The sequence below is a fragment of the Capsicum annuum genome, chromosome 2 (genome assembly GCF_002878395.1).
Source record: "Capsicum annuum cultivar UCD-10X-F1 chromosome 2, UCD10Xv1.1, whole genome shotgun sequence".
Classification (NCBI taxonomy): Eukaryota; Viridiplantae; Streptophyta; class Magnoliopsida; order Solanales; family Solanaceae; genus Capsicum; species Capsicum annuum.
This window is the reverse complement of record NC_061112.1, coordinates 63915230-63935782: the sequence shown is the minus strand read 5'-3', so window position 1 is coordinate 63935782 and position 20553 is coordinate 63915230. Positions and strand designations below refer to the sequence as shown.

The following is a 20553-nucleotide window of genomic DNA, read 5'->3' as shown; positions in this document are numbered from 1 at the left end:
TTTATTTATCCTTGTTATAATTATTTTAAGAAGTATCTAATATTAGAATAATTTATTGTTGCCTTATGAGCCCGAGAGAAAGAACAAGAGGATAGAATGTGGGGGTAAATATAATAGGATTATAATCTTCTACAAAATAAAGTTATAATTTGCATTTAGGATAAAGATATACCTAAGTGACCTATTTGGTTCATTATGAGATAAAATATAAATGTGTTTAGCTTAGTTCTCACATTCCTACTCAGCGATGTAGTTGTGGGTCTAAGTTAGATAGAAGATTAGTGGCTTAAGAGATCATGATCATAATATTAACCACGTGAATCAACAACCAAGATAAGTAATCTCATAAATGAATTTCAGTAGCGTAATAGGATTGTTCATAGAACCTTAACCCTGGATTCCTCTCCATTGATTGTCCAAGACTTTTACTTTACTACATTATGTACTTTAATTTCAATTTACAACTCACAAACTTTTTTAGTTACTTTACACTAATTTAATCTAAATTGTGAACTAGAATTGAGTAGTTGTTGGAAATGAGTCTCTGAGGGATCGACATTCGGCTTTTTATAAGGCCACTTTACTACTTAGTGAGACCACGTACACTTACATATGCACTTGGATGCAGTCACCTATTCCTTTATCTGCCAAAGTAGGAGATTCTTTAATGGTATATTGGGTGCACCGATCTTGTGTTATGACTTTCACTAGGTGTGAGACTTGGGCAGATTTGCTTGTATTAGATTTGGTTGATTTTAATGTTAGTTGGGGTATAGATTGTTGGCTTCTTATCATGTTGTCCTAGATTGTTATGCTAAGATTGTGACTTTAGCTTCATTGGGTGTGCCAAGGATAGCTTGGAAGGGTGCTCTTCATTAAGGTCCTAAGAGGATTATATCTTATATATAGGCTCGTATATTAGTTGAGAGATATGTTTATCTTATTTGGCTTATATTCCTGATACTAGTATTGTTTCACCTCCTTTTTTGGATTCTGTTCGTGTTATTTGTGAGTTCATGGATTTGTTCATCTTGCACCAAGCCTATTTCTATTACTTCTTATAGGATGTTCCCAGTCGAGTTAATGAAATTGAAGGATCGATTGCAGGAGTTGTTGGATAAGGGATTTATCCAATCTAGTGTATCTCCTTAACATATGTCTGTCTTGTTTGTGAAGCAAAAAGATGTGTCTATGCATATGTGTATTGATTATCGGCAGTTAAACAAGGTAACGGTTAAGAATAAAAATCCTCTTTTTTTTTATTGATGATCTATGGTGTCATTATGTTTTTAAAAATTGATTTGAGGTTCAAGTATCACCAGTTGATGATTAGAGCATTGGATATTTCAAATATAGTTTTTCAAACTCAATATGGCCATTATGACTTCTTGGTCATGCCATTTGGGTTAACCGATGCCCCAGCAGCATTTATGGAGTTATTGCCTTGGTAGGTTACTATTGGCATTTTGTTGAGTGTTTCTCATCTATTGTAGCATCGTTGACCAAGTTAACTCAGAAGAAGGATTTATTTTAGTAGTATGATGCATGTGAGGTGAGCTTTCAAAAGCTTAAGGACTTGTTGTCTTCATCTTCTATCTTGACTTTGCCCAAAGAGGGCATGGGTGTTATCATGTTTTCTGATTTAGGAGGCTAAGGTGATTACATATGCTTCTTATCAGTTGAAGTTCTATGAGAAGAAGTATTGTACCCATGATTTTGAGTTGTGCATGTTGTTTTTTCCTTGAAGTTGTGGAGGCACTACTTGTATCGAGTCTATTTTGAGATTTTCTTAGATTATCATGGCCTTCGGTACTTCTTCACCTAGCAAGATCGTAATATGCAGCTTCGTTGGCTTGAGTTGCTTAAGGATTATGATTTGAATATTCTCTATCACTTGGGTAAGGCTAATATGGTTATTATGCCTTGAGCTAGAAGTCAACTAGCATAGGTAACTTGGCATATCTTTTGACCTAGAAGTGGCCTTTAGCCTTAGAGGTTTATTCTTTAGCTAACCAGATGGTTAGGCATGATATTTTAACAACTAGGTGTGTTTTAGCATTTGTGGAGGCTAGGTCATCTTTAAAGGAGCAGATTTAAGCTCATTAGTTTCATGATATTAGGTTGAGGTCAATTTGAGATAAGGTGTTGAGTGGTGAGGCTAAGGAAAACTCATTTGATTTAGATGGAGTTTTGAGGATTGGGAACATGTTTGTGTGCTGAGAAAGGGTAATTGGATTAGATTGATTTTGGAGGAGGCTCATTGTTCAAGGTATTGCATCCATCCAGGTGTGACTAAGATCTATCATGACTTGGGACAGCATTACTGGCAGTGTGGTATGAGTAAGGATGTAGTGAATTTTGTAGATCATTGCCTTTGATGTCAGTAAGTAAAGGCCGATCATTTGATACCTGGTGGATTAATTTAAAGATTACTCATTCTCAAGCAGAAGTAGGAACGGATCACTATGGATTTTGTGATCAGATCACCTCGAACTTCTAACGGATCTAATAGTGTTTGGGTCATCGTAGATCGATTGACCAAGTCTGCATATTTCATTTCTATGCAAATCTCTTTCAGTGCTGAATGGTTGGCCCGTATCTATATTTGTGAGATCATGAGACTTTATGATGCCCGGTTTCTATTATTTCAGATCGGGGTTCTATGTTCACTTCGCACTTTTAGAACACCTTTCAGGATAAGTTGTGTAAGCGGGTTAAACTTAGCACAGCATTTCACTCCCAAACTGATGGTCAGTCAAAGCAGACTGTCCAGGTATTGGAGGATATGCTCCGCACTTGTGTGATGGATTTCAATGGCTAGTACGAACAATATTTGGCTTTAACAGAGTTTTTTATACTAATAGCTACCATTCCATCATTGATATGGCTCTATTGGAGGCTTTGAATGGTAGGCATTGTCGCTCTCCAGCTGATTGGTTTGATGTTTCTGAGGTAAGACCTCGAGGTACAGACTTGCTTTGTGAGTTTCTAAATAGAGATTGGATCATTCATAGTAGGATTCGTAAAGCCCAGAGTAGGCAAAATTTTATATAGATCGTAGCCTTCGTGCCCTAAGATTTGGTGTTGGTGATCGTATTTTCCTTTGAGTTTCACCTATGAAGGGTGTGATAAGGTTTGGGAAGAAGGGCAAGCTTAGCCCAAGGTATATTTTCCTATATGAGATTCTTTAAACTATTGGTGATGTGGCTTATGTGTTGGCTTTGCCTCTAGAACTATCAGTTGATTACCCAGCTTTTCATGTTTTTATGCTTTCCCATTACATTCTGAATGAGTGTAACATTATTCATTGGGAGTCGGTTCAGTTAGTGAGAGGTTGAATTTTGTTGAGGAGTCGGTATCTATTTTGGCTAGGGATATGAAACAGTTGCGTTCTAGAGTTATTCCTGTAGTTAAGGTTCAGTGGCAACATTGACCTATAGATGAGGCTACTTGGGAGGTCAATTTTGATATGCATAGTTCATATCCCCAGCTCTTTCTTGATTCAGGTATTTCCATGCCTTAGTTCAACAATGAGCTATACTTTTAGTCGTGGATGATGTAACGAGCAGAATTTTGAAGAAATATGTGACATATGTGTTTTAGTGACATTTGACTATTTTACCCCTCCCCGTAGTCGCAATATGGTATTTTTGGAGTGTGGTGTTAATTAGCACGGTTTTCAATGCATTTTGATGTCATTTGTGTGATATTGTGGTTTTTGGTTCCTTCGAGAGTCTTATATGTGACTTTAGTTGATATCTTTTGATTAATATGCGGATGGCAAAATGGACTGCACACAAAAATTTAGAATAGCGATTTTAGGATGGTAACATATTTGGTCTTGGATTGTGGCTTTTAAATCTCCTTTCAACCCTTGGTTTGGAAAATTGTGATTTTGGATTTTGGGGGTGAACTTTGTGAAAATAACATCTTTTGAAAATTTGATATCGCCATTGGGTTCGAAGCATCAAATTTGATAGAGTAGCATATTTTATTTGCATTTACAGGATTCCAGATGAATCCCAAGGGGCTCGTGGGGACTTAGAATGATCCAAAATCCCCCAGCTGGTGCACCAGTTATCTGATGTACCCATGATTGAGAGATGGTACCGCAATCGCGATAGGTCCAGTAAACTAATTATCGTGATCGCGACACTCCATCTGCGATCGCTATAGACGAGTTAGACGAGGTACCGCGATTGCAACCTGTGGTCTACGATCACAGGTACTTGGTATAAATACCCATGTTTCATTATTTTTCACCATTTTTCAGACTTAGAGCTTAGTGGTTCACGGGTTTGAGCTATTTTTTTCCCTTATTAGCTTGGGTAAGTTTCATTACACTCATTTCAACTAATTTCTTCTATCTTTAACATTAGATTCTTTTTTTAAACATAGATTAAGTATAAATTTTGGGATTTTGGCCCATAAGGCCAAAAAAGAGTATTTCACCAATTTAAGCCCCATTTCAACACCTTTCACTTGAATAATGTTCCTAATCCTATAATTATCTATTTTTCCTCATTTTATCTTTAAATATTGATTCTAAAATGTATTTCGAAGATTTTTCCCGATAAAGTTTTAAAATAATTTTTCTTAAATTTGGACCTCATTTTTAACTCATTTTCTCTTGGATTTTCAGCTGTACACTCCTAAGAACATGGGGAACATACTTTTAAAACAAATTTATGATTTTGCTTTTTTTTTAAAACCATCCTGATTCTGAACTAGGCAATATAGGTGTTGTTGACTTTCTTTTGATGTGTAGATTTTATATTTTGATGTTTTAGTTGATTTATAGTTTATTCGTGAAGTTTAAGGCTTTGGGATTGAATTGTAGTGGGTCGATTTCAACATTCGAGGTAGGTTATGGCTTAACTCTTTCAGACTAGGCTAATTTGTATACAAAATACATGTTAAGGGGATGAGAACTAATCATGAAATTGGCTATCTTATTGTGTTAAACCTGTGCGAGAGTCTATATGTGATGTAATTGGTAGATTTGATATATTATGTGCTATGTGTGATCGTGTGGGGTCCTATGTGGTATTGATAGCCTATATACATGAGAATAATTATATTTTGTTAATGAAAAGTATATTATGGTATCAAATGTGTATTGTTATGTATTCATACTCTAGAGGCATATGAAGCATGTGGAAATTCATAAATGTTTTGAAATATTGAATGGATAATTGGCTCACGTGATTAGCATATTGATTGGTTATGGAAATACTCATGTGGTTGTTTGTGGAAATACTCATTTTGGTTGGTTGTGAACATTACATCCCCATTTCATACTCATTCATGAAACAAATGGTACCACTACGGAAATAATGAGAAATACTGGCAACACGTTTTATAAAATCCTCTCCGAGGGATATGTTGGGAAGGAGATATTATGATATCTTAAAACACCCTCCCCAAGGGATGTGCCGGGGAGGAGATATGATCTATGGATTATTCAGGTTTATGAATCCCTATGGGTCCTACTTCGGGAAAATTTAGCTCCGTAGGTATGTGCGAAAACTATGTGATGGTCTTGGAGGTTGTGCAACAACCTCGTGCATCATCATCATCATTATCATCATTCTGATTGTATCTACTTAATTGTGCTTGTGATGTGATTATATTTTAGTTTGACTTATTACTTGTCTAATTGTTATATCCGCCTATACTTACACTTAATGATCTTGTGTGTATATATATATATACACTATTCTTCCTTATTTTGACTGTACGTGTTATATTGTATATTTATGATCTTTTTGGTTTGTCTCAATATATTTGATATTATAGAAATGTTAACGTAAGCGGTGTGGACTACCGTGCTGGGACATTTTTTAATTCCAGGTGATGTGCCCTTAATGTGTATTTTGTATGTTTTAATATCAATATTGTTCGATCGGCCTATGATACCTACTGAGTACAAGTGGACCATACTTACGCGTACTATGCCCTTTTAGTGCAGTTCCTAGTTTGAGTGCACCCCAACTTGGTTGATTTGGGCGACTATTGGATCTTAAGGGTAGTTGGTGATTTTCAAGTGTCTGGATGTCTTCTACTACCTTTTTCTATAAACTATGTCTTTACTTTCATTTCAGAGATAGAGTATCTCTTGTACTTTGAACATCTTATGTATTTTATTTGGATTTGAGTTGTACTAGATATGTTCTTACACTATTGACACCAGGTTTTTGGAATATATAGTATTTTGGTTTATTTCTTTCTGCATTTGGGATATTGTTATGGTTCTGGCTTCGTGTTGTAAGTGTTTCCTTGGGGGTATTTCTATCTTTTTTCTTTATGTATCAGTCTTGGTGTTAGGCTTACTTGTAAAGGTTCGCCGCGACAAGTGCCATCATGATCCTTGTTTTTGGGTCGTAACAGAAATAGTGGCAATACTGCCAGTGGTAACAATCCAGGTAACGTGTTGTGAGGTCACGTAAAGAGTCGCTAGGAGGGACTCGTTTTCTCAGTAGTGAGGTCGCCCAAGCATTCTGACCTGATCACGAGTCGTGACGTCAGACAATAGGTCATTATGTAGTACTCGTTATCATAACAGTAGCTAAGATTTTTGTCCCCAGGTAATGAGTCCAAGTAACGACTTATGGTCGGACCTCATGAGCCGTTACATAACTCATGAAGATTGGCCCTTATTTTTCCTGCATATTTTAATTGAGGTTATTTCAATCTTTTTCTCCCTTTACACTTCACTCCAAGACTTAAAAAACTCTGAAGGCCCCTTTAACATTAGTTATCATAAAACAAAACACTACTTTCTCATCTCCAACTCCCAAGACAAAAACAGAAGGGTTTCACAAGGAATTCAACGTATAGGCTCCAAACTTTGGAATTCCTTTCAATTTCGTCTGTATTTTAGGCATGTCCCTCATAACTAAACTTGTATTTTATGTTTCTACATAAATTGATTCAACATTCTTGTAATTTAATTATTGGATTTGAAATTAAGTTGAGGGTTTTTGATTGTTTTCTACTTGAATTTTTTCCCATAATCTAAATATGTTATTCATGCTTTGATCAATGGTTTTGGGGCTGAATGGGTGAATTATTATGGGAATTGAAATAGAGAACATGAGTTTTTTCAAATTAATGAATTTTTTATTTGGTAATGGCATTAACCACAACCCACCTTCATAACTTTGGTTTTGAATATGGAATTTGTGAAACTTTACTTTTGAAATCTTGCATTGCATTAAAGGATAATGGATAGTGAAAATGGTTTTGGAATGCCTTTGATGGCAATGATTTGCACTTTGAATAGAACTTGAGAGTCTAATAGTTAGTTGGATTGGTTGGGCATAATTACATAAACTTGCAAGCATAATTGGTATGACGATGCCAGGTTAGTAAATGCCTTAATATAAGACTCCTGGGTTAATGGTTGGTTTATGTACAAAATAGTTTTAATCTATGCTTAAAGGGGATTGTGTATCTCACCATGAAAGTGTAGTCCCGGGGAGACTAACACTGAAAACCATGTTTACCGATGTGGCGGTCTATAAGACCGTGTTCTTGGTTTACACATTATATTTTTGGATGGCTAGAGTCTTGGCGTCTTTAGTTCTTTCTTCAGTTTCCTTGGTTATTAAGGACCCATATAGTCAGTAGGTGCCTTTAGGATGGAACGAGCTATATAGTTTCAGTTAATGGTTTAAACTCTCATGGATTATGACCTTTGTCCCTATCCCAACATTTTATATATATATATATATATGTGTGTGTGTGTATGTATGTATGTATGTATGTATATATATATATGCGTGTTTGTGTGATTGTTGTGCATATAGTTTTGATTGGTTTTGGAAATGACATTATTTTATCTCTTTTCCTGAGTTATATGCCAGTGCTTACCCAATTGATCGTCCTTGGACGCTGCATTGTTTAATGATATAGGATCCTAGGGTATTTTTATTACTACTGTGCAGCATTTGGTAGTGTGGTTGACTGATTGATTTGTTGTGAAGTGATGAGCCTCCATCTTTTGAAAAGCCTTGCCGTTTCATTAGGCTTTATTTCAAATTTTGGTAATTGTAAGTTTTCTTTTGTTATGGTCGGGGGCATGTCCCGACATAGTTTTGGATTCAGGTTTTAGAGGCTTTTATGGACAAATATGGGATGGTTGTTTGTTTTGACTCTTAATTTACATTTGGTTTATCCATTTTTCCTATTATCATATTTGATTGGCTTCCATTGTATTCAATTATTGTGTTCTGGAGGTTAAGCTAAGGGGTGATTTCCAATTCATGATGGAATTGAGATACCCGTCACGACTAAGCCCTGATTTGGATCATGACAACAACTGACATTGAGAAACCGTAGATATTTAAAAGGATAATAGAAACTAATCTGTCAAGAAGCCAACAAACAGAGGGAATTTATGAGAAATGGAAGAAAATGAAAAGATTATCAAAAGGAAAGTAATTTTGGGATTTGTTATATAACTAAAATGGGGTTGATAGAATCTTAGCTCTACTCTCTTCAAAGTGGTATCAACTCTAAGTTGGACTTAATCTTTCAAGAAGGTAAATTTGAGGTGAAATTAACATCTCAATTCGGGTAAACATAGTTAGGAGGAAAAAGACTTGCACTTATCTTTGTTACACTAGTTCGAATCTGTAGGTAGTGGAGTTGAAGAAGTCTTCACTTTATTTGATTTTATGAAATTTGTGAGACATGAAAATGCTTGATGTAAAATCACTCAAAATTCAATCATCCCTGTCGATTTGAGCTGCTGAAAAACTAAGAGAAGGTCGGCATCTTTTTTCAGAAGCAGCGTCGATCTACATCACGAGGAGATGAAGGATTTGGATTGAAACAAGATGTAGCTGAAGATTTTCTTGATTCTTATCTTTGTTTTGTGTTTTTTTCTTTAGGAATTTCTAGACTACTTTCCTAAATCAGGTGTTTTGTCTGATATTTTGCCCGTTATCAGATTTTGGATCATTTGGACCAGATTTAATAGTAAGTCTTGCACATATTTTTGTTATTTAATAAAATGGGTTGCAAGTTCCTTTTAATTTAAAAAAAGCTGTTTAGATTTTTTCTTTAAAAATATTAGATTAAGCTAAATGATAGTTCATAATGGTAGTATATTCACACGTACGTTTAACGATAATATCTATATGATTCTAAATATTCTTATTAATTGGCAATAGGATGCACGTATGGTGCATAAAAAGAACATAAAATGTATGTACATCACACAAGATGCACATAAATCTAAACATTCATTCTATGATACAACTCAAATCACTACTTTACTTGATTGCATGAGAGCTTCTTCATGACCAACACAAAGGTCAATCTCTCAGACTGAAAATCTCAAGTCCTGAATTGTGAGTCAATTTATTCAATCTTGCTATATCATTTCAATTAATTAATCAAATTAAAGTAAACAAAAATATGGATGGGATTATAACTTATTTTTGATCAATTGAATAAGTTCGTCATCCTTCAACTTTAGACATGTTCGATAAAATCATCGATGTTTCAAAAGGGAAACAAAAGTATTGTTTTTGGACTATGATGGTACATTTTCTCCAATTGCTGATGATCCTGACAAAGGCTTCATGACTACTGGGGTTTATATACTATAGTTTTTTTCAATCAATTGAAATTACTTAGTATAATTAAGATTAAAATTAATTTCTTACTTATTTTCTAATAGAATTATTAGATGAGGGAAGCTGTGAGATACAATAACGTATTTTTCAATAGCAATAGTGAGTGGATGATGCAGAGCAAAAGTATTCAATTTCGTAAAATTATGAGAATCATATTATGCTTGAAGTCATGGTATGGCATCAAGGTGCCTATTAAAGGGCATAACTGCAAAAGTTGAGCAAATTTGAGTTATTAATTATTTTCTAGCTCAAATGACTTACTATATCTATCTTATGTTATGCTTTTTTTTTTATAATAATATTTTAGTACCTTTTGTTTACCTATTCAAGAAAATAATCAAATTGCTCTCTGCCAACCTACAAATGATTTGTTATCCATGATTGTTGAGGTTAATCTTGTCCTTTTGTTTTTAAACTTTTCACTTTATTTTTATTGTTTTTATCCGCTTCCATATTATAGAGAAAGAAAAAAAATTAAAATGTTACCTTAACATTTTCAGGTGTATATATCTTTAATGGAGAAAAAAAATTTATATCAGGAGCTAAAGTAGAAAACAATAAACTTTGCTTATCGCTACACTTTTGTCATATTGAAGAAAAGGTATACGTTGTTTCTTTGACCAATATTTCAATAGTCCTTGATTTTACTTGAGGTTTTATTTCTTTTACAAAAGAAATTGTCAGAATTGAGTAATAATTATTTCACGATCCGAATCGAGGTCCTAGCTGCGAGGGGCATCCCGAATCACAAAGGCCCAAGAGACCCCTTAGCATACTATCATAAGAATAATCCTACACAAATTAAAGTGAAAAAGATATAATAATTTTTAATGGAAATTTATAATTCAAAATGCGTCATGAAATTCTAACAATACAATACTCAAATTTCGTTCTACAGTAGTCTACGAAGCCTCTACTGAACTGAAAATATTAGTCTGACTTAACCGGGACAAAGCTCCCAGCCGAACCATAAAACTTATTGAGATTATATTAGATCGAATGTCCTCAAGTGTAAGGGAGGTTCTCCAAATTTTGGAAGACTGGGAATAATCTACTATTGAGCTGGACCCCAGAACTGAGCCTCTGAACCTGTAGATAGGAGGGCAATATTCGTAAGTATTGGTATGTAGAACTAGCCAAAAATAGCATATGCTTCATATAACATAATTGAGAGCTTTTTTTAAAACAATTTAGCATAATGAAAATATAAAAACACATGGGAATAATTTAAAAATCTTCAATCCGTGCTTTTAAAACATTTATTGTAAATCATGAACTCAACTCTTCTCTTTAGTTCTGAGCTAGATGGTACACCCTACAACTCTGATTACCCACTGGCTATAAGGGTCAGCTATTAACTCGACAATCAAGCCCAAAACCAAATTTACCGCAAGGGCTAGAGTGCATGAACTGGTATACCCTCCATGTGAGTACAATGTAGGAATTCTCCCATGTGAAATGTCTCAATTATCCTCCTATGAAGGATAACATATCATAAATCCCGTATCAGCAAAACATGATTTCTGGCAATGAGCCCTTTCACTCAACTGCCTTCTTCGGATAACCCTCTAACTCTCTTTAAGCCCAATTTTAGTCCTTTAAAAATGCCCATCTTCTAAAATCATGAGTTAAAATCTGCAAAGTCTATAGTTTGTTCTGTTCTGAATATGTCATGGTATTTATTTGATTTGATATCGTCATATCAAAACTTACAAGTCATATCAGCAATATCATATCATGTCTTAGTCCTTTCATTTGAAAATATGGTATTGGACCATGAAAACATTCAATCAATATAAGAGAGTTATTATTTCAAAGCATATGTAATACCCTGTATTATTCTTAGCTTAGTTCATCTCCAAGTTGCATATATAAGAGGCTTAAATCCTGAAAATTTCTCTAAGTGTTGGGAACTTTGTCTTATTTTTAGACTCTTAATTTTGAGGATTTTTAAATTGGTCTCTCCAACCTCAAGACGTAGGTTTTTGAGTTAATTCATGTTTAGAGGAGTCAGGAACATATAACAGGGAAGTTTCAGATTTTTCGAACGAGGATTGGATCATGTTTGAATTTTAATTTTAGAACCTCACTACGAAGTGACGTGTCACGGTGGGTATAGATGATCCATTCATTGCTTTGTGGTACCCCTCTAATCTATGTTTCAGTTGCAAATTTAATTCTCTAAGGGGCAATTGAGTCTTTTTTCCTCAATCCAATTCATAAAAACGCGAATTAAAATGTCGGTTAGGGCATTATATGCCTATTTTTTTCAATTTTCCTCTAAAATAAACCCTAATCATCCCCCAAGTTCATCAATTTCATTACATCCTCTTCAAGAAAACCAAAAAATGAAGTTTCTAAATCCAAAAACCTTCAAGGAAGCTTAAAGATTTGTGTTTCTCTACCAAGATTTAAGGTTTAAGATATGTGTGATGTTCATCCATGGGCCCTTTCCACACATGGAGTCCAAAAATCTATTTTTATGTTTTAAATTATGAATTATACATGTTTTTGATGAGTTATCTCCATAAAGCTCTTATAAATTTTGATTACAAGTTACGTTTATAAGTTTTTTCTATGGGATGAGCCCTTTACACGTTTGAATGATGAATTTCCATGTTAAATCCCTAATTTATGATTTTAGTATTGTAACTATATCTTCAATCACATAATTTACCCTTTCTCATGCTTAAATTCATGACTCCCATGTGTTTGATGAAATATCTAAATGTTGGGTTTTGTGCAATAATTCTTTATCATGGCTTTTAAAGCTTCATATGTCCTTATTGTTATTCTTATTTAGTGTTGGTGGATTATGAACACCCGATACTTAGTTTTTTATATAAATTTAGTATTTTCAAAGTGATTTAAGATAATCGATGAGCATTATCATTTAGTCAAGTTATTTATGATTAGTTGTTTGCTCAGTTAAGCATAGTTCAGTCCATTAATCAGCATTAGTTCAGTTGGGAGTAGGATTAAGCACTGAGTGAACTCCGGGACAGGGGCTCACCTACCATTAGAGGGTGTGACCTTTAGTAACAGTCCCTTAGTTCCAGAACTACGTAGCCAGCATAGGTTAGAGATGCAAATCTGCCAGTTAAGGGTTGATAAAGTGTTTAACTGGCAGTTGAGGGTAACACAAATCTCATTAGACAAACTACCAGATGAAGGTGACTTAGTGGATCCACACATCCATTGTTACTACCCGTGGCACGATACTAACACCCTTTCAACTGGAGTTACAGGTTGGACCCTACTTAACTCATATTGGGGCATATCGGTTAGATGATATCTCCCACAGTCTCAGTTCAGTATTCCTTACAGATCTCATTATATGATTGGTCTTGCAGACTTCCAGTTATTCAGTTATCATATTTCAAAACATATAAGAGAGTTCTTATTTCAAAACATATAAAAACTCACACAAAATACTTTCTTTTTCAGTACCTTAACATACAGTGGCCATCTCTTCCATCAAACATATGCAATTTCTCCATTAGGACACAAAAGCATTTACAAATTAATAAAACACCCTCGCATTGGATTATAAAACAATGCAAATTCATAATTAATTGTGAAATATTTAAACTCAAACTTTTAATCATTTGTATAAACAACTGCAACACATTAAGACAATAGATTTCATAACAAGAGAGAAAATTTTGTAAATCATGCTCTCATATAACTTCTCAACTCATAACGTCCATACACATGAACATAATTCAAGTTTAGGGAAAAACCCCATAGTTTAAACAAAACATCATCATGAAATGGGGTTCCCAATGCATGCTCTTTAACAATTTCCAAAACTCATAATGTGTACATAAATATATACTCTAAGGCTTATAAAAACATTAAATCTTATGCCTATAAAATTTAAGATAGTCCCACATACATTTTTACACAGAAAAATTAAAGAGGACGTAGAGATATTTTCCCTTGGATATCAAAATCTGCAAAACCTAGGTGGTTTCTCCTCTCTTGTTGAAGGAAAGATGATTTCGGGATTTGAGAAGTGAAATAATGTGTTTAAAGTCCTAAATTTCGTCCATATATGATTAGGAATGATTATAGGATGGTAAAAGACCTTATTTTCCTTAAAATAATTCAAAACGGAATACTTTTTGATGCTTAAGAAAGGTTTGGTGGAGCAAGGCCAAAGCAAACCACAAGGTTTGCGGCGCAAGGCCAAAGCAAACCTCAGAGTTTGCGGTGCAAGGCCAAAGTGGACCTGAGACAGTGTCTCACTAAAATACTCATAACTTTTGACTCAAAAATAAGATTCGCGAACGATCAGTTGGGCTGGAAAGATGACTCAAAGAGATTTAATTTGATATATAATGGGACACATAACTCCTTATTTTCTAGGAGTAATGTTCGTTGGAATTTAACCCAAGAAAAAGAGTCTACTAAAACTCAACCGGTAAGAACGTGCTCAACTTAACTTTGAGCTAGGAGATTTTTATGGCGTATACTCATCTCCAAAGATGTTCTTGCACTAACGCACTATCATTAATACTTATTTCTAACCAGAAACCATTGAATTTGGGTCTATATACATCGAAAAGACAGCTCAACTTAAGCCCAAAAAAATGGGGTGTTACAAATTATTATAATTTATTATGAGTTTTACTTACTATAATTTTTATATTTGAAGAGATGAACTGACCGAACACGTTAAATCAGTGTCTTCAAAATATCCAAAACTTCGATTAACTCAAGAAAGAAAAGTGTGTTGCCTAAAATCTTATTCTTAATTGATTTTTTTAATTTATACATTGAAAAAGGAAAAAAATATCTTATACCAAACTTGATTTTATTTATTTTGTAACAGATTTTGGAGATTCTTCCCTGTATTAAATAGGACATGGGAAATGCACTAGAATTTTTGTTGGAATCATTGGTTGTGCTAATTCAAATGATGTTTCACCTATATACATTGGTGAAGATCAAACTAATGAAGATACTTTTAAGGTACTTTCTTTTGTCAAAATTTTCAACTGACAAAATTATGCCTTTGCATTTTTTGAACAATAATAATAACAGTACTAACATTTTGTTATGAAAAATATTCAAATTTTGTATGATAGAGGACAAGGCATTGAAATATTAGTGTCCAAAGCACCTAATGAAACCAATGTTTTCTATTCATTGCAAGAACCATTGGAAGTATAATTGAGAATATGAACTCTATTCTTAATTCATTTTAAAAATAATTAAAACTTAGGTCGGAATATTAATGTGTTGACTTTTCTTAGCATGCGAAGTTATTTACTTTTTGAATCATTTGATACAGCGAAAAAAATCGTCCTTACAACATGGAGATAAGAGAAAATAAAACTCAAACAAGATTAAGACTATCTAATCAACACCAAGAGTTGAGCCTTCTAACTCTGAAACTTTTATTGGGATGGGATTGATTAAATGAACTTAATGTTAGGGTTTTTGCCCTAATTTTCTTACAAAAATTAAGTTTTATTTTTTCTCGTAAGGAAAATAAAAGTAACCATAAAAACTTTTACTTTTCCTGAAAGAAAAATATAAAACTTTTCCTTATTTGGCAAACCTCTTTCTTGGAGGAAAGGTTTTGGACATCTATAAATAGAAGACCCCTTCTCATACCATAAAACAATAGTATCCATAATGTAGTCATTTAAAGTGTCTTTCTTTAGGGAGAGATTTTCTCTTTAATAGTTTTATGTTTTCTTTTATATTAGGTTTTTATATGTAGGCCAATTGGACAAACTATATAATCATCATGTTTTTAGTATGTTTTTCTTTTCGTCTGATTTATCGTCTCAATAGTTTGCAACTAATAGCTTCCTCATGACGCCCTCTCGATTTCGAAACCAACAAGTGGTATCAGAGCTTACGGTTCAATGGTCCAATAGTGTGGTGAGACGAGATTAAATAGGTTCAAAGCGGTTTCAAAATCAAGCTGTAACAATTGGGGCGATAATGAAGATTTTTGTCAAACTACATGTGGAGATGATATTTCAGTCATATTTTCAACAATCCTGCTGTTACATATTTAAAAATAAAGCTCACTTTTAACCCTATGAAGGGCTCATATATTTTTAACCCGAAAGGGCTCATATATTTTTAATCCAAAAGCTTCATTTTTAAGCATGCCAAGCAGCAGTGATGAAGACTATATGAAGAACAAAGATCAAAGATGTGAAGAAGATGAATCACGTGAAGAAAATCAAGTCAAAAAGAAGAGATTTGTTAGGGTTTTTCCCCTGATTTTCTTACAAAAAATAAGTTTTACTTTTTCTTGTAAGGAAAATAAAAGTAACCATGAATACTTTTACTTTTCCAGAAAGAAACATATAAAACTTTTCCTTATTTGGCAAACCTCTTTATTGGAGGAAAGATTTTGGACATCTATAAATAGAAGACCCCCTTCTCATACCATAAAACAATAGTTTCCACAATGTAGTCATTTAAAGTGTCTTTGTTTAGGGGGAGATTTACTCTCTAATAGTTTTATGTTTTCTTTTATATTAGGTATTTATATGTAGACCAATTGGCCAAACTATGTAATCATCATGTTTTTAGTATGTTTTTCTTTTCACCTGATTATCATCTCAATAGTTTGCAACTAATAGCTTTCACATGACGCTCTCTCGATTTCGAACCCAACACTTAATTTGTAACTTTTTCTTCTTGGATAAATCAACTGTAGGTGGAAAAGAGAATGGAGAAACTTTGTAACTTTCTGAGTATAAATTTTTAATAAGAAAGTATTATTATGCACTTCTCTCTCTGTCTTCTATATATGCACAAGATTTACAATACGTCGTATGAAATACACGTGTAGTACACAAGATATATGTGTGATTCATAAAAAAGCTAATTTTAATTAAATATATCTTAAAAACTCTTATTAAGATTTAGCTTTATGCCACCAAATTCGTTGAGCCGGCCCTAAACATGGATAATGAAAAATAAAACGACAGCTAAAATCGACATTTAGTAAAATAATGATTAAGGAAAATTGAAGATGTGTAGGAGTACTAAAAGGTTAAATTAAATGAATTTACCTTCTTGCTGCTGTGGAGACGGCTTGTCACCATCTGGAAAATTAGTTTTCAGAGCCATTTTTGATCTTTTCGACGTTAATAACAAAATTGCTAATTTTGGTTATATTAGATAAAGTTATACAACTTTTTCAACAAAATAAACTAAAATTATTAACTATTAAGACATTATATAGTTAAGGAATATTTTCACAGGCACGTAAAATTCTATCAGAAAATAAAAGAAAAGAATAGCAGTAAACGAAGGTGATTGAATTTCTTAGATGTCATTTCGATTTACAACATTGTGTTAGAACATATTAAAGGTAAAGATAATAACTTAGTAGATCAGCTTAGCAAACTTATTATATGAACCAACTAACGACTATTGTTTCAGTATGCATGCAGGAAAAGGAAAAGGCAAGGCTGAGGCCTCGCCTTCTCAAGACAAATATGTAAGGACTTTGTTAAGTAATACTCATTTCAGATCACATAAATTGTTAGAACATGCAAAACTGGAAAGGATGATTTTTGGACTACACAGCTTGATAAGTTATAACCTGACTTACAGACTGAAATCAGATGTACGAGTAGATAAGCAGCAGATATTCCTGATAGACAATCTATGGATGTCTTATAATAAGATACCCAGAGACAATAGCTATTTTATTTCAGTTATTAATGTTTTAAGTTATTATTTCAACGAAAAGAATTCAACTAACAGATTCAGATTTTATATTGTTATTAGAGGACAAACGCCAGGAATATTTCAGACGTGGACAAAAGTAATAGAGTCTATTAAAGGCCAGACGACACCTTTCATTAAAGGTTTCAACGACTTCACTGAAGCATTAGACTATGCTCGTGGAAATTTGGGAACAAACTATTATATTACTCCAGCATTAAAATCAAATATGAAAGAAATTCCACAATTCACTAACAAGAAAGACACAAATAAAATCATATTTTGCGATCATTGTTTTGCAATGACCAAAGCTTAAAAGATTAAACCACGCAAATGAAACTTTGAGACAAGATAATGAAAACCATGTAAATGAGAAAATACAAATGACAAAACACATAAGTATTTTACAAGACCGTATTAAAATTCTTCATTATGAGTTATCTCAACAGACTCAACAGACCCATGGAACTTAACAAGTGGTTCCAAGGAGTTTTCCACCTTATTTAAAATGGATAAGACAGGTAAGCATTCCCCAATGAATGTAGAAAAATTTACTATATCGAGTAATAATACATCTAGTCCAGTTCAAATGGTAACTGGTAAAGATAAATTAAACCCGTTGATGGTTGACACTTTGCCAAAAAGTGTAGGGAGAATTCTCCCACTCAGTTCTTAGGCTGCCAACTTTCAGACACAAGAAGAAGGTACTTCTACTAAAGGAAAAGTTAAGGAAGGTTTTAATCTATGAAAAAGGAAAAAAAAAATAAAAAGAATATAGAACAAATAGTAGCAGACACAATCAAGAAAGTCTTAGAAGAACAAACTAAAGAAATAGTCATGGAAAATCTAGAGCCTGAGTCGAGACCCAGGATTTCTTTGATATCAAGAGAAGACACAAGATCTGGAACAAGACTAGGACTTTCAAGTGGAGAAAGTGAAGATTATGATCTGTAATGCTTTCTCCCCAGAAGCATTACACAATCTAGAGACGTAAGCAATGATGATTTGCACAAAAGACAAAGACAAAGATGTAAAAGATAACGTAAAAACTAAATAATTGGTGTTAAGTGAAAAATAGGTGGATGGATATGAATTAAAGAAGAAACTTAGCCATATAATGATGGGGCCCACAAAGCGTACCCAACAGGTTAAAAATATTCTTCAAAATATTTAAAGTCCAATTTTAAAATCTGCAGATGCCTATAAATACCATAATATCAAGACATACAGAAGAAGAACAAGAGAACAGAGGAGTAAGAGAGCGAAAGAGATTAGAGAGAGACTATATAAAAGAGTGTGAGTAGGAGTGTGTATAGTTTTCTTCTACCAACAGCTGTAAGTTTTTAAAGAGACTATCGAAAGAGAAACCTCACTTCGTCCTAAGACACGTAAGTAGTAGTTATTAAGATCACTGTATTTTCTCCCTATTTTGTAAATTATGTTTGTTTGATCTATAAAAATTTTAAGTAATGTTTGTAAATTGCTTGTGAATATACCCCTAGTATATGGTTAGTCTCTCACTATTTATCAATAATGATGGATTAATCTGTAAATTCCTAGGAAATTAAAAAGTTCGACGAGATCTGAAAGGACTGTTGTGCTGTCCCGGGGTGTGATTAAAGAAAAGATTGCTAAATGCCTAAAAATGAAGAGAAAGAGATGAATAGGGTATAGAATAAAAAAAAGATTTATGGAGATAACATACTTTGATCTTGATAATATCACTACTACACATGGCAAAGGAAAGTGAAGTAGGGGGTACTGAGTTGGATTTACATCATATCTGCTTAAAACCTGCCTTCTATATATTAATACAAGATCAATATAGGAATTTTAAAAAGGAAGAAAGACTAAATAAATAAGAATGTGATGATGACAACATATAATTAATTTTTTTTCTCTTCGTTCTTGTGTTGGCTTAAGTAGCAAGGGCGAATTTACATTGAAAAATTGGGCACTTGAATAGGTGGTCTTGTCGTAAAACTAACTATTTTATGTCTATATTTTCTAAATTAGTATAATATTACCTGCATTCATGCTATAAAAAAATAAATAGTGCACTTGATTTAAGATTGATTTATTTACTTTGAGGACTAAAGATCAATTCCTATTGAATACTGTAGTTTTAGAAGAACTAAGAGAAGAAAAAGATAATTAATAAAGCTAGAGAAGAAGAAGATTCAAGTTCTTGATGAATTTTAAGAATTAAGAAGAAAGAGTAATCATTAATAGAGAATTGAAAAGAAGAGTTTGTAGTATCTCCTTATTAGTTGTGTATTGAAAACACTAATAATACATGTATATACATACAATGTTAACTAACTTTGTAATTGGTTAATTAACAAACTAATAAATACTTTATGGACTTAATGACTTATAACTGAATTTACTAAATTACCTTTCTATTCATATTTCAATTAACTCAAACATCACCTACATTAATACCCTCCCCTCAAGTTTGGAAGTAAGAAATATTTTGAACTCCTAGTTTGGAGATAAGTAGATGATGCTAAACCTTATTTAATCCTTTTATTAGCGTGTATGTTGGTTGTTCTGGAGTAGGAACGTATTTGGTGCATCTCAAATCTTGTATAGTTTTACCTCTTACAAAGTGCCAATCAATCTCTATGTGGTTTGTTTTTTCATGATAAAAAGGTCTTACAGCTAGTTGAATAGATGCTTTGCTACCAGTGAAAATAGCTACTAATTTATACACTTTAATTTCCAGATCCTTTATGAGTCATAGAAACCAGATGATAGCGTTCAAAGCCTAACATCCTTGCAAGTTTTAGATTCTTTCCTATCTCTGATAGGAAAAGAGGTGCTACCAAGCAAGTAAAATTATATTCATTGTACCTCTGTACTCAGATTCCGCTGAACTACTAGAAACATTATATTGTTTCATTGTTTTCCATGAGACTATATAGTTTTCATCCTTGAAAAAATAACTAGTCATAGACCTTTTTGTGTGAGGTCATGATTCTCAACCTGCATCACAAAAGATTGTGATTGTGACTTCATAGTGGAGTTTCTTGAATAGGTTGCCCCTTTATGTATCTAGCAATCCTTAATGTTGCATCCATATAAGATCTTTTTGGTTATTGAAGGAACCAACTTAGAGTATGTCCTCTAAAGGAGATATCAGTCCTAGTAATGGTTAAGTATAGTAAATTCCAGCCAATCTTTGATAGGCTCC

General features: G+C 33.3%; 1 pseudogene; it reads left to right on the top strand.

The window, feature by feature from the left end:
- Positions 1-14988, top strand: part of LOC124896171 — a 45600-nt pseudogene extending 30612 nt beyond the window's left edge.
- The last annotated feature ends 5565 nt before the right edge of the window (positions 14989-20553 follow it).